We start from the raw sequence: 16,138 nt of genomic DNA, 5'->3' as shown, positions 1-16,138 counted from the left end.
GGTGTCTCATACAGCAGCCTATGATTAAAAAACCCAAAGCCCTGCCAATAACACCAGTCCTGGAGCCACGAATTGACCTGTTGTCTCTTCCTGTTAATTTCCTCACTCATGATAGCTACTGGTGGGATAGAGGAGAACACTACTTGTGTTCCTGATCCCTTAAACACCCGTCCCAAGGCTCTAAAATCTCTTTTAATTGATTTTGGGCTCCTTCTCACATCCTCACTGCCCACTTGAAATACTAAAAGGGGGTAATAATCAGAAGGGTTTACTAGGGAGGAGCTTTGTCCAACACATCCTTAACCCATGCCCCAGGGAGACAGCAGACTTCCTTGTGAAGCGGGTCAGGACAGCATATTGGTCTCTCTGCCCCCTTCAATAGAGAGTTGCCCACAACAATGACCCTTCTGTTTTTCCTATTGGAACTAATTGTGATGCCAGGTCTACGGCGACTTGGTCTTTCTGGTATTTCGGGCCCAGATGTAACATCCTCCTCTCCAACAGCCAGTTCCTCCTGCAATATTCCATACTGGTTCTGCAAGGGTAACTGGAAGGGAGGGGATTTGCCTGCTTCACCGAGCAGGGACCTGTTTCCATTCCCCCTCTTCTCTGAGATCCCTTCCTACTGCCTGGTGAGAAGTGGGGAGAGGGACCTCTGATGTATGTGAGGCCTCAACATGTTCCCTTACCCTCAGAGAGTGAGCCCAACAGTTGATCTACCTCTCACACTCCTTGATACTCCTCAACCTCTCTACTTCCTCCTTCAGCTCAATCACCAGGCTGAGGAGATCATTCACCTGTTCACATCTGACACAGGTGTTGTCCCCATAACCCTCCATTGCAAGGGCCAGGTTCTGGCACTCTCTGCAGCCAGAGGCCTGGACACCTGCATGTTTGCATGCTGTTCACATCTGACACAGGTGTTGTCCCCATAACCCTCCATTGCAAGGGCCAGGTTCTGGCACTCTCTGCAGCCAGAGGCCTGGACACCTGCATGTTTGCATGGGTCCTCTGTCTGGGTGCCCACAGCTTTCCTAACAATACCCTGTGACCCAGTACCAACCATAGCTGGATGTCTGCAAGCAAAAGACAGTTGAAGGGTCAGTTGGGATGAACGCACTAGTCGTCTGACTATTTAAAGGGATTGAACTTACCTCATACAATGGCAGAGGCTCAGGAGTGTGCCATACAAGCTGCAGTCACGAGAGGCCTGTGTAAATAATGTAAAATTTTTTACACTGTTTTTGTTTTTCTTTCATCATGCATTTCATAATTAGGTTATTTGTATTTATTTTCTGAAGTTTTTTAAGGAATAAATACGAAGGGGTAAGGGGAAGAGATGCCAAAAATTGAAAATCCAGGCTATAGTGTATTCATCTCTAGAATGGTAACGCCAAGAGAAACACATCTCCATTTCGCCTTGATAACGGTAGAAACACGAGAGAAGTTTAACAAACTATGGACAAGACATAAGAAAATAGAGAAGGGATGTAAAGGGCGTCACTGAAATAAATCCTACATTGAGTAGTACAAATTTTATAGGTAATGGCACCCTTTGAGAAATCTAAGTATTGCTTTTATTTATCTATATCGTGCTGTGGTTTTGTTTGTTTCTTTATTTTGGTCTTGTTACTTGGTTTGCGTTTTGTTCATTTCTTTTCCTTAAAAGGAAGCAAAGTACCTTTTTGAACTGCTCATTCATTGATTTTCAGAGCCTCTCTTTTCTGGATGGTTAGTCCAAGATTATTCAGCATCTCTCTTCAGAAATTTTAAGTGGCGGTTTCTGCTAAAATTTTCTCTTGTATGGAAGAGGATAAAGAAGGTAAATGGAGAGAGTTTGGTAATACAGTATCGGTATAAGTTTTTCACCATAATATATAGATTACTGATAATTTATGCCTTAAATAACTGAGAAGGGCAAAGATTTGAGATGTGATACATTTTTTCTTTAACCAGAGCAGCTGGTGTAATTAGAAAAATACAGTGCTTCTTGGCCACATAATCCCTTGTTTGGGGAATCAGACAAATATAATAGGCAATGGAAAGATAATAGAATCTCAACCACTAAAGGATAGTCAGAGAGCATATTTTGTACTTGACTGTAAAATGTTATTACAATAAATCAAGATCAATGTCCCATGGGATGTGATCTCCATTTCAAATAATTTTCCTGATGGTATGCTTGTGCTATTACACTGAGCAATGCTGCCTTTCTAAGCCATGTTGTTCTGGAGACCTACAGTTGCATATGCTGAAAAGCAGTAGAAAGGCAAGATCATGATCAATGTTACAGTGAAATCACATTTGTGAAGATGTATTCCTTTTCTTTTAATTTGCCCAGCAGTTTGTTTCCACTCCTTTAGGTTCTAGTAATTTTTATCCTAGTTTTGCCACTTACTAAAAGGTTGCTTCCTCTTATCTGTTTTAGGACATAGCTGAAAAGATTGGGCCAAATTCATTCCTGATGCAGCTCCACTAATTTCAAGGAAAATAAATTGCAAGCAAGTTTTTTCTAATGAAGATTTTTTTCACATCAATGAACAAAACTGAAATATTTCCACACTTAAAGGTGGTGTTATCTTTGGAAAAATATTCTGAATGGCTAGAAGAATCATAATATATTCGGAACAGAAAACTAACACGCACACACATCCCTTCCGATGTTTCTATATTCTTTAATTTTCACTTACATTACGTGGCATCCCACTTTAGGATTAGTTCTGTAGGTTGTACCTATATTACTCATGAATCAAGGTAAGAGCGTGGCCCATGAGCACTGGACGACGAGCTTCCCTTACATTTAATTCTTCCTTGCTTTTTATCTGTTTTGGTCTGTGACATCTGGGAACGGAATGGGAGACAGCATAGTCAGGCACTGTCCACCATAGTCTGTGTGGGTGAGACCACCACTCTCTGAGAGAAGAGGGACTGTCTGCTGGACCAGAGAAAAGGCACCTTTGCCCATTTTATGTATTAGTACACGTGATCTTTGTGACCACTGAGAATCTGGGGAGAAGCTTGTCATTGGCAAAGAGCAGTTCAGTGTTGTCACCATGTTAAATGAACATAAATTTCAAGTTGAAGTTGGAATTTTACTCTGGAAGAGATTGGGTGCAAGAATGTCCACAAATGTTGCCCATCAGTCATTAGATATATTATCCCATAGCACCTCTTGCCAAGTGGAGAGATGGAAGAAACTGGCTTCGCTGACTCAGCACATAAATGAAATTTCATGCTGAATTTATGGAACTGGAAACATTACAGAGAGATCTAAAGAAGATCTTGGTATATCTTCTTGTTAATTTAATAAAACTCTCATTCGTTTCAGTGAGGATGTTCATTGAGTGCTACCTACTGTTTTTTTCCATTGAGGTTAAAGGGCTTTTTGGATTTGCAGATCCCTTCAGCAACATTTTTTATCACAATGCTTTGCTGCATGGTTTTCTTATGTGCCTGTTTACTTACATTTTGCATGTGTTTCCTATTCCTTTTACTCTCTCTTGCCAGAGAAAGACATTTTTATTATTATTATTATTTATTTTTCCTAGAGAGGTTTGGGTGGGAAGGGACCTTTAAAAATCATCTAGTTCCAGCTCCCTGCTATGAACCTTCCCATTGTTTTTAACTATTATTTTTAGGACAAGGTGTGAGAACTAGAGACCTGAAACACAGAATATGATACAAGGTAAGCAGTTTGCTTGTCTGTATTTCAAATTTTTTTCTTTGTATAATTTTTCTAAGAGAGATATGAATGGTCATGCTTCTACACTAGATTCTTATAAAACTCGTGTATATGAAATTGTCTCATGAACTAGTTACGGAAAAAAAACACCTTTCATGACTTCAGCAGACTCAGACAGAAGAACGTTTTGTTATTTTCATTTTCATTCTTATTTTTCAGCACTAAAAGTAGCTGCAATAATTTGGAACATGTTTGAATACAATATTCTGATTTCTAAGAAGTTCTGCTATAAGCAGAACGTGAAAGTATTAAAAAAAAATAATATTCTCTCATGTTTGCTGATGGGGGTTGTGAAAACTCAAGCTTTCCAGTTTGCCGCCTTTTTCCATTCTGCTACAGAATTTTGACTAGCTGATAGAAATGGTTGAGCTCACAGTTATTTGTTTGGTTTTCTGAGAGTGATTGCCCTTTGTTTAAAAAGGAATCTAAACTGGTGATAGAATGCATACCTACAATATGTTCACAGTCTGTTCACACATAACACTGTGTATGTCCTGAAGAAATGTAAATTGCAGAACCTCCATTTCAATGAAGTAATTAGTGTTTTCACAGAGATGGGTAAAAGTAAAACTCTGTACAAATGATACTAGTTATTGCTACTATTGTTTGCTTCCAAAGCACTCTAAATTGTATGAGCATATTGAAATGGTCCTTAAGTACTGGAGAGAAACTTGTACTATGTGTTCAGATTAAAAAGCAAAAATTCCTTTTGCCTCTCTATTGATTATCCTTAAATTCAGATACACAATATTAGACATTTTCTGGTTGCTTATGTCTTGGCTAAAGAAGGAAGATGAGCAGGAACATGGGTGGATTTGAGATTCAGTTTCCTGGCTGATATAATTATATAATTGAACTGGTTTGAATCAGTAAATCCCTGTCTTTCCTTTAAAATCTTTATTTTAAAAAAATGACAAAGAAAGACAAGACAAGACAAGACAAGGAAAAAGGGAAGGGAAGGGAAGGGAAGGGAAGGGAAGGGAAGGGAAGGGAAGGGAAGGGAAGGGAAGGGAAGGGAAGGGAAGGGAAGGGAAGGGAAGTATCTCAGAAAAGTACCTTCCTTTTTCATTGTATGTGCTACTTAGATTGTTCATGAACTTTTCCTGAGAAATTTTGTTTTTCTGTTTAAAAAAAAAAAGTCAGCTTTGATGAAGGCCCTTTATCTTTTCTTCTATCTTCTGTACAACTTTATAGTTATTTTGATCATCTAATAATTTGTCCTAATTGCTTATCTAGTGGTAAGTGGAAATGCAGATGTTCTTCAGGACTATATTTCTACTGTACTGATATAAACAAATGATTCCTCTCAGGTCTAGTCAATGAGGTGCAAAGCTTTATAAAAAATAACTGATCGTCACTGTATAACAAAAGGCTGTCACGTCTCTGCTCTGTTATATTGTTGCCTCTAATTTTGTGACATCGATCTCAGAGGTGCCTTTCCTTAGAATCATAGAATCATGGGTTGGAAAAGACCACCCTAAGGTCATAAAATCATACTGTAAACCCAACATTCCTATGTCCATCACTAAACTATGTCCCTAATTTTAATTCTTTTTGTCCCATTCACTTTCGGTGAGAGAAATACCTTATAAGACTGTTGTCATTGACATGTGCACTACTTGCAGGTACACAAAACAATGAACTCAAAGCTGCCATTAAAGTTGCAGTTCTGTGGAATTAAAACTATCAATAGCAATACTTTCATAATAAAATATGTTAAATCTTTTAATCATCAACATCATCTAAGAGTTCATATTTTAGGTACCTCACTGGAGAAAGTATTGAAGTAGTTTTATATTGGTAGCACGGGCAATCTCTCTCTCCCCATTTAATAATAAAGGTGGTTAAAGTTAGGCGTAACAACTGTTATAGAAATTCTGTAAAATGTAATCAGATTTGACATGAAACTCTATTGCTTTACTGCAGAAAATGAAACTATAGGTATGATGGTTTCAGCATGATCGTGACATGGAGCTTTATACCTCTATCTCACCCCAAATAAAAAGCTGTCAAATGTTTTCCTGTGTCTGGGTGAGTCTCAGACACAGATGAGAGCAAGCTGGCTAAGACTCATGCAATTCAGACTTAAATGATTATTGTGGGATGTGGAAAGCAACAGGAGGCTTTGGATGAGGTTATATCGTCTCCTCTGCTTTGAGTGTATGTGCCTGGTTTTTGTTCGTAAAGTTTTCAACATAGGGATCTGATTAGATTTGCAGTTGCTTCTGGATGATCAAACAGTACAATAGTACTCAGCCTTCTTGCTCCACCTGCATCTGGTTAGGAGGTTGCGTGATTTCCTCTCTGAGCAGAGTCCTCCTCTGGTGACTTATAATTTTACTACCTTCATGGTGGAGTGGAACAAAAAATAGGACACCTTAAATTCATGGTAAGGGTATAAATAACAGAATACAGGTGCCCATTTGATAGAAAGGAGCAATTTATAATGAGTAAAGTGATGTTTACATATAGGGATATGTACCAATGGCCATTTGGCTTTTTGTGGAATTCTGGGGTCCATTTTGACTTAAAAAAAGGTCCAGGTAACCTGGTAATGATCCATATGGGACACATTCTCTCACAGTTCAATGTGCAACCAAATGAAAGATAGAAGTATAGTCTGGAGTTCAATGAGTTTTTTCACTTTCACCCTTCTGATTCTCTTCTCATCCCACTGCAGGGGAGTAAGTGAGAGTCTTGGTGTGGCTGAGCTGCTGGCCACGACTGGGCCTGGGTTAAACCACAACAGCACTCTATGTATGATACTAAATGTGTCACTTCTCTGGATCCTTAAGTACATTCACACTGTATTTTTTAACCGGTAGTACCTTATACACAACTAAAAAAATGATAATACTAAATATAACAGAATACAATAAGGCCACTCAATTGTAATTTCATTTGCTTTTAGCTCTGAGTAAAACCATGCTCAGTTTTCGCCTTATTAATGTCTTCCTCTAGTTCCCTTTATCTGTCTTTAAGTTTTGTTTGGTATTGGAAAATAGTAGATTTCTTAATAATACTTGCACAGCTGATAGCGACAGATGAGTCTACACTTGAGTCTGGGGACAAGGGGATGCAAAGGCAGAGGTAGATCCATAAAATAGTCCAAAGCACTGGCAAATTTAGTCAAATTTTACCCCTAACATTAGGAGTTTTACATTATATAATTACAGGCCTAAGAAAAGAGATGATACTTAAAGTAGTGTTGATTGAATTTGGAAATGTGCCTTAGGAGGTCTCCCTGAAGCCCTTAAACCCTTGCATACAGAATAATGCTTCTTTTAAATTTACTCTCTGCACTCATAGGTTTAGATTTTATTTCTACAGAATTGCCCTGACTTGAAAAAGAATTATGTCTACTTTTGTGTAGTCTGAAATCCAGTGACTGTGGTATGCCACAGCGGACTGTGATTTTAAACCACCTTTGTCTAAGGGTTAGATAAAATATAAACCTTAGATTTTCCCCCAGTAGTGTTTTAATTGTTTGGTCTCTGCATCTGTTGTGGTTTAGCCCCAGCTGGCAAAACGAGTCTTTCATTCACTCTTCCCCCCTCAACAGTAGTGCGGTGAGGAAAGAATCGGAAGAAAAAAGAAAAACTTGTGGGTTGGGATAAAGGCAGTTTAATAGAACAGCAAAGGAAAGAATACACAGAACACTTCCTTGGTTAGTTGGGGTTGGTTGACCCAACTGTGTCCTGTACCAACTCCTTGTGAAAATTAATCCTATTATAGCTGGTGCCAGGACAGAATCACAGGTAAACTATGAATCTGTTGACTCCTTTGTCTATTTCTAAAGGATAAAGGCTGTTCCAACTGCAGTTTTGGAGCATTCCAAAACTGTAGGTTGCTGTGCACCCATCAAATTGGGTTCACTTTGGAAATCATATTTCCCCAAATGCTTACTCCATACCATCTCTCCTTTTATGATGGATTATTTAAGACTCTACAGGCTTTTTTTTTTTCCTTTTTATTTTTTTATACGTACAGAAAGCTCTTCTTAGTAGAGAATAATATTTGGGTCATTCTGTCAATTTCCCACTGGTTATCAAATGCGGAGCCACTAAGTTAGTTTGAGGATGCTACCTTAGCACTGAAAATTTTGAGTTGGGACAAAGAAAATTAACCATTGAAGGGTTTTGTAAGAATGGCATTTGATAACAAGGTACTTTTGGACACATCCAGGAAGTGTTGACTAACTCAGCAACAATATAGTGATGTCGTTTTAATAGGAGGCATCAGAAGCTAGCCACCTAAACCAGTAATGACTGCAGTAGTTTTTTGTGGTTTTTTTTTTCCTGCAGGGAACAGACACCTCTAAACCGGGTACTGAATTATTTGATTAAAAGAATAATCATCATGTATCAAGTACTGGAAGTAAGAAATGTGTTGAGGCTGGGAATACACGTAAGTATTGCTACTTAGAAAGTTTTCTTTATGTTGGATAGAAAATGGTTTTTTGTTCATAATTTCTTGGCAAGGAGTTCAATTGCAATTGAGGCCAGGTGAGTGGTCTCAGATGAGTTTAAACTGGGCAGCCATCAAGCAACATTTTAATATTCTGACCTTCTCATTGGGAAAAATCCGTTTATAGGCCCTGTAGGAAATTGCTTTCCACAAATGATATATTGGACAAAGAAGAAAACTACTCTCTGTCCTGGGTCTGGCAGTGATGGGGTTAATTCTCCCCAGGACCTAGGAGGGACACGAGTATTCCATCCCATGTAAGCCATGCCCAAGGGGTAGCTGGAGCTAGCCGGGAAGGGGAGGGGACAGGAAGTTGGGGAGAGGAGGCGGTGCCCCCCCGGAGGGGAAGAGCGGTCGGGGGCGTCCCGGGAGCGGTCGGCGCGCGGCGGTATCGAGCGGCGGTATCGTGATCGCGGTTGTATATACCTCTGTTATTGTTGTTGTTATTGCTCTTTGTTCCGTTCTGTTAAAATTGCCTTTGTCTCAACCCACGAGTTTTGCCTTTTTATTCCCATCCTCCCCTCCCGGCCGCGTGGCCGTGAGGGCTCTGTGTGTGCGAGCGGCTGCACGTGGTCCTTTGTTGCCGTCTGAGGCCAAACCACGACACTCTCTCAGATGCTAGTCACTAAGACTATAAATACTCAGGTCAGCTCAATAGCCCTAAACTTCATCCATGTATGTTACACTGAAATATTTAGGGTCATTTACATAAAACATTTCTAATTATCTTCTTCCTGTGATCTGTATGTCTAGCATAACTGCAGAGCAGAAACTCCAGCGACCTCTTTAATTGCTTCGACAGCATATTGATACCAGTCAAAAATGTCACATCCTTTATATCTTATTAGGACAGGAGAGTTTGTTTCTTGGGCTCTTGGAATAGCTATGCTTCCATATGAAAAGGGTCTATCTTAAATTATTTTAGGGAGCATAAGTTTCAAACAAAGTAAAGCAACATTATCTACACACTTGAGCTAAATCAGATGTGTAACCAGCCACCTGGCTGCACAGACATTATGGTTTCTTCCACACTAAATCCATACTAGTACCAAGCATAGAACCTAGTTCTTGATGATAGCCAGTGAATAGGTGACCTCCATGGAATAGTTGGACCTGGAAATCATAGAATGGATAAACGATGCATAACTTTAGTTTCCTCATCTGTGACAGATGCAGTAATGGCCTGGGCATATTTTTCAAGTAATTTAAGTGAAATTTGCCTGTTCTTGTTATCCGAAGTCTTTTTGGATTTCTGTGCTAGAAGTAACATGTACTGTCTGTTTTTAAAAATCTTAAAAATCTTATAATATTTGTAATGGACACACTAAAACGTATGAAACTCACCTTTATTTTTCTCCATGGTAATATTAAGATCATTCTTATTTTCTGCTTTTCTTAGCATGTTAGACATACCAATTACATTAGATCATGAGACTAAAATTCCTTTAGAAATTTCTCAATGAGAAACTTTTTGCAAAGTTTTCAATGTTTACTATGTTACTGATGTAACAGTATGTTGAGCTTGTTTATGTTTGCACAGCTAATTTCTGTGACAGTCACATAAAGCCTTTTATCTGTGGCTGAAATATTTTCTGCTACTGTGAAAGGTTATTCGCATCATCAAGTTTGAAATTAAAAGTTGAGCAAAGAGCTTTCAGTTTTCATTGGTTATTGCTTTTGAGTTATTTGTGTTCATATTCCATTTCTCTTGAAATAATCTGTATTTCAAAATCAATAGCCAGCTCATTTTGTAGAGTATTGTAGCCTTCATTTTTTAAAAAAAATAATTAAACATTAAGTTAAAAGATTTTATAAATTGAAGAGGTTTCATTTCTCTAGGCAACCTAGAAGGTCTTCCAGTTGGCAGACATAAATTCATGCCTGCTTGCATTGTGATTCTATAAAGTAGCAAGGTCTTGATGTGCAACAGACTCTTCCCCGCACCTAGGGAAAAGAAACCCAGGGAAGGGATGTGGACAGATCTAGACAAAGTCTTGGGTATCATGGTATCCTGATTCAATGTTCCTAATGCCTGCAGCTAGGTTTGACATAAATATGTTATATTTGCTTTAAAACTGACTGTTACCTGTTACTGACCTTGTTATTGTATTTGTCCTTACTAATTTGTAAGGACAAAAGATAGGTAAAATTTAGTTTAACTTTAAAAAGCTATAGACATTAAAATCTGTCACATGGGGACTCTCTTATAGGCAGAGGATACCAACAGGAAATTTTGGAGTATAACTCTGATTTTCCTCCCTCGGTTGTGTATGAAAACTAGCTTGGATAGTGATGTTTATAACACAGCCAAAGGGATACTACCTACCCAATAATTTAAAACTACTGCAAATCAGTCTATTCTAATAAAATTAAATGTTTTAATATACACTTTTATGCATATTTTAAATATTTTTTTCAAAATACATTTTTATTTGTGCCTTTAAAAATAAAAAAGCAAATTCATCATAAGAAATGCATACCTAATAGTGGAGTGCTAGAAATACTAGAGTAACATCCTCTGCTACTGTCTGTATTCACGTAATTTCTAGGAATCTAAATAATGAATTGTGACCCTTCTATGCTATGATGTGTGAAGCAGAGCTAAAGTATTTTCTTGCCCCAGTTCAGATCAGAGCCTAAGTACTGAATGTAGGATGCAAATAGAGCATGGCAAAGAAGTCATGAGACAAACATTGCTTAGCAATATAGGCTATGTTTTAGCACACCAAATGCTTAGGGGCTTTGGTTTCTTTTATGCATCACGGCCAATAACAGTTTTAGGAAGAGAATTGATGGTGGATTACAAAATAGCTCTAGGGGGCTTTTAAAGGAGATCCTCCCAGGCATGAAAGGCAGTGTGAGAGTAAGCCTGAAATTGCTTGCTGCAAATTGTAACATGAGTGATGAAGGTAGGCAAACTGGGGCTTATAGAAAAAAGAAGTGTAGGTACATAGTGTGAGGGTTGGCCATTAGGGTACCTGTTAATAAAGACAAATAGTTTATATTTGATGAGACTGGAAGACTTAAAGGGAAGAGAATTGAGCTAGGAAAATATTCCTTAACAGTAGCATTCTGAACAGATTTTAGTGAGGCAAGATTATCTCTCAAGGCTGAAAAGTAAGACTTTCCAATAAGCAAAACAGGAGATGATGAGAATCTAGGGAGAGATTTAACTGCATAGACAGAGAGGAGTATGGTATCTTAGAGGTATTATGCAGAATGAATCAACAAAAATTAGATGTGGCTGGGCTATGAGACTCTGGAGAGCAAGCTGATTCAAAGATGATGCCTAGGTTATGGTCCTTGCTCTTATATTGAACCTGATAGATTCTTTAACATTAAATTTGTGAGTCATCATTATTTTTTAGAGTAATAGCATGAGAACGTTTCTGTAGAATAAGAAAAGGACAAATGTCTTTTTCAAAGTATAAAGGGAAAGTTGCCTACCAGTGTGTAGGGAGTGAGGGAAAACCTCAAAAAATAATCTGCCCTAATTAACATATTTAGTGAACTTCCATCATTTGTGACAATGGAGTTTTGGGACAACCTAGCTAAAAGAACAACATAAACAATGCAACTTCACAAGCTCAGCTCAATAGTGCAGGGCTGGATTGCAGATCTTTGCTCTCTGTTATGTTCACTTCCCGGAATGTTTATTAACTCAGTATCAATAGTATGCCTACCCATCCCAAGCTGGGAAGCAGATTTTCTGTTCTCAAGTACCATTTCACCTGGGTTAATAAGTCTCCTAGATCCTGAAATACACATCAACATCATACAGAAGAGTCTGTGCGTGCCTTTTGCACAATTTGGAAGTGCCTGTGCCATAGCATGGTCAATATACATTACTTTACTGGAAGGGTAATTGAAAATTTTCATCATGAATTTTCATCTGTGAGGGTAGGACAATTCTAACTGTGGACAAAAATGAATGCAGTTATTTTTAGATGTGAGCAAGCTACACCTTTCTTCAATTCTTTTCCATCATAGCTTCATTTCTTTCTTTTTATTAACCGTGACTGTTCCTGTTTATTTTTGTTATGTATGCGTCTTATTCCTTGTTAATTTGGGGTATCTTACTAAGATGTATCTTTATTCTTGGAGCCATGAATCGTCTTTCTCAGTGTGCAGAAATGCAAAAAGAATATTTTTTTAAATATAAATTTAGCAGTTACCACACCTATTTTTCAGACTGGGATATTGTAAAACTCTCTGTTACTTTAGATTACGTGTGCCTTTATCCTTTAATATAACATTAAGTAGTCTTAATGAAATTAGGAGATGAAATGTCTGGATAGAACTTTCATAAGCATTTTGTTTATTTATTTGTTCATAGAACTTCTGTAGAGAGTAACTATAACTCTGAAAGTATAGATCCATACCACATATCAGGTACAACTCCTCTGTCAAAAGGAGATTTTGAGTCAATAAGGCAATACCTTATTATTTACCAAGGTAAATACCAGTCAATAAGCAAGTGACTTTGACTTTACATAGCCTTTTTGGAAAAAAAAAAAAACAAACACACAAAAACCAAGCACCCAGCCCCCAGCCAAACAATAAAAAGCATAATACATGGTAACTGAAATCCATTAACTGGTTTGATTTATTAATTTTGACTGGTACCATGCACAGTTCTGTGTGCACAATATGATTCCAGATATTTACTTCTTGATTTGTTTTTCTATCAAATTATTTTCCCTGCTGCTTTGTGTTAGAAACCAGGTTACAAAAGTTCACGTACAAAAAAAGTTTGCAATCAAGTCAACCAAAACATAGTAAAATAGTCATTAAAAACAAAAATCCTTCCAGATACATTAGGACCAGCATGTATTGGTTTGTATTGTCTATTCACTGTTTATTTGAAATATTCTCACAATGCTGCTTGTACTTACTCCTGAAAATAATGAACTGTTACATGCATTTTACACGTTGGTCCTCCCATGAGTGCTTTTAGCAAGCTCTGCCTTTTGAGCAGCCTGTATAGCTTTAATGGAGATCGAGGTAGTGTAGAGAGGAAAGCTGCAGAAAAAGGTTACAAGTCAGAAAAAAAGGCTGTGATTAACTGGCTTGACATTCACTACCACTTTGGTACAAGGTGGCAAAAAAATGCTTGCTGTAAAATAGCTGCAGCATTTAGAACTGTTTGCATATGTTGTAAGCTACAAGTATTTATCTTTCTTTAATCTTTGGTTTTATCTACTATTTTTATAATTTATATTTATAATTAATACTACAATGCTGAATATAATTCATAACAATTGACTAAAATACTAAATAAGCAAGTAATTTTGTTCTAAACTTCTTTGAGTTGAGAGCACTTCCTTCACTCTTTTGCATCCTGTTTTTTTCCTAATTCAAGTCTATATTCACTCTGTATAAAACTTAAAAGGATAAATTTCATATACTGTCGATAGAGATAATGAGTTATTGATGAATGCAATTCACAAAAGTTATGATACAGTTAAATACTAAGCTAGCTGTTGGGGTATAAACTAATGAGAATGCTGTGATTTAAGTTATATGATTTAAATAGGATCACATCTAACCTCAGGCTGTAGGGAGGAACTGCTCTTTACTGTTGTGAATCTAAATTTATAACATTAGTTTGCAATATTTAGCACCCAACAGTTGAAGAAACTCTGATTGAAATTAAGACTTTGGTTAGTTTTTAACAGGAGAATTTAAGGGATACAAAAATCTTGCATTATTGAGAATGTTCATTAAGCACCAGTGCCCACATTGTTACAGGATCAAACCTCTCATTTTACCTGATTAACTTTAGAGACAAAAATATGAACAGAAAGAAGAGCTAAAACTGGTCTTTCTCTTATCCTAAATGTGTTCCTGTAATTCTAAATAATGTCTCACTTCCTGTTCTTCTCTCTGTCTGTCCAATGTACATATTCAGCACTCATGCTTATACATCCCCCACAAATTTAAGATTAACTTCATAAGACATACAAGAATTGTCTAAATTACACTATCCCTCTTACCAGACCTTTCCCACCACTTGAAGTGTTATCTTGTCCCTTATTCAACTCTTGTATGAACATTTTGTTCTGTATCTAAGTTCAGCCATATTAACTAAACAACAGTGTGAGACACATATTCACGTATTTTCCTTCCTTTTGGTGGGCCTTTTCCCTTTCTTCATTCTTTCCCCTCATTCTCTTTCCCTTCTCTTTTCCATTTTCTTTCACTTGCCTTCCCTTGTCTTCGCTTCCCTTTCTGTGACACTGTTAGGTTGGGACAAGTGGTACAGCACACATTATACACAACTGACAATGTCTTATTCCTACTGGTACATTTGCTACAGAACCTTTACCAAGTTCATGAGCAGTAAAAAATTTCTCTGTGGGTGGTTAGATGTACCGTGGGAATGTTCTTTTTTTTTCTCTGTGCTCTTTCTCTCCTTTGGGAGATAATGTGAAGCAAGTACTGGGAAGATGGGTCATAACAGTGTATTAAAATTTTCACTTTTTCTGTCTATCAGCAAAGGGTAATCCTTTGGGAACTATAAAATAATCATAAAACATCATATTGAAGAACTGAGTCTCAGTGCTTAACACTGTTTCTCTAATGGCATTTCACCTATAATTTCTGAAGCATTTCCTGCAGTAAAACAAACTGTGATATTGATGAACACTGACATTTGCTAACAGTATTAAATACTAAAACAAAGGCTGAGAAGATAATAGACCCAACAGGAGAGTACCCACAAATTAGAAGAGAAAGAATACCAACAGCTCTTAATTGTCAATGCAGCCTACTAATCCTGGATTAAAAAATACAAGTGAAAATTGGTTTATTATTATTTTCTTTTGAAGTTAACAGCTCTGGCCAAAAAAGGAGCCAGAAGAAGAGTGGCAGAAGTAGCTTGGGAATTGTGAGACAAAGAGAAAAATACAAGGCTGAGGGTAGGGAACAATAACAAGAATGACAGCTCAGTTTTAAGAAGTCCTTTTTAATATGTTATAGTTTTAAACCCCTGGACCATCCTGTAAAAGCCATCACAAATAAACTAAAAAATCTAAATTGAAAAGAAAAGAAAACTCTGAATATATGTGGAAGAAAAAATAATTATTTTTCAACTAAAATATTGCAGGTAATTTTCCTGATCTATGCTGAATCCTTACTTTTTTATATGTTAACAAAAAATGAGTAAAGGATTTAGTTGAACTGTGTAATAAATTTGATACCAGATATTAACGTACATATTCTTTTAGGTCTCAAAACCGGGCAAAAATGCAACATTTTTGGCATTAATTTAAAGTAAAAAATATTGTTTCTATATGCCATTTATGTGCAAACTTTATTTTTTTGAGCAACTAATAGACATTAACTGTATTTGAAATAATAGATATATGCTCCAAAAATCTGTGCATGCCTATGTGTATGCAAGTACAGTGGAAACAGAACACATTTGTGCAGAATTGAATATTTTCTTTGAAATGTCAATGACTTTTTTTAATGTACAAGGCTGTGTAAAAACTTGTGTGTGTAGCACTTTAAAAAAACCCTGAAATGAATAAGTGAAGACATCCAAAAGAAGATCCTACAGATACAAATATCTGTTACAGGGAGTCAAAGAAAACATATTTTGGTGTATTTACAGTTTGCATTCTTCTTCTGGCTTCTCAAGCTCAGTTCTCAATTTTCTCTATTATGATATTATGCATTAGGGACAAGGTTTATATTTGTATTATATTGCATTCTAATTTATTTTTATAAAAGCATTTAATGTGGTTTTCAGGTTGATGTATAAGTAAATAGAAAGAAATATGTATTCACAAATATTTTCCCTAGTACTTCATTTGCAGGAAGTTTAGCTGTAAACAGTCTGAAAAACAAGTGGAAACATTTTAACCTGGACTGAAGCTCTGCTGCTGTAGATATTGTGTGAAGATTGTGTAGAGGCCTAGGATT

The sequence above is a fragment of the Calidris pugnax genome, unplaced genomic scaffold, assembly GCF_001431845.1.
Source record: "Calidris pugnax isolate Ruff unplaced genomic scaffold, ASM143184v1 scaffold69, whole genome shotgun sequence".
Lineage (NCBI taxonomy): Eukaryota > Metazoa > Chordata > Aves > Charadriiformes > Scolopacidae > Calidris > Calidris pugnax.
This window is presented reverse-complemented; position numbering follows the sequence as displayed.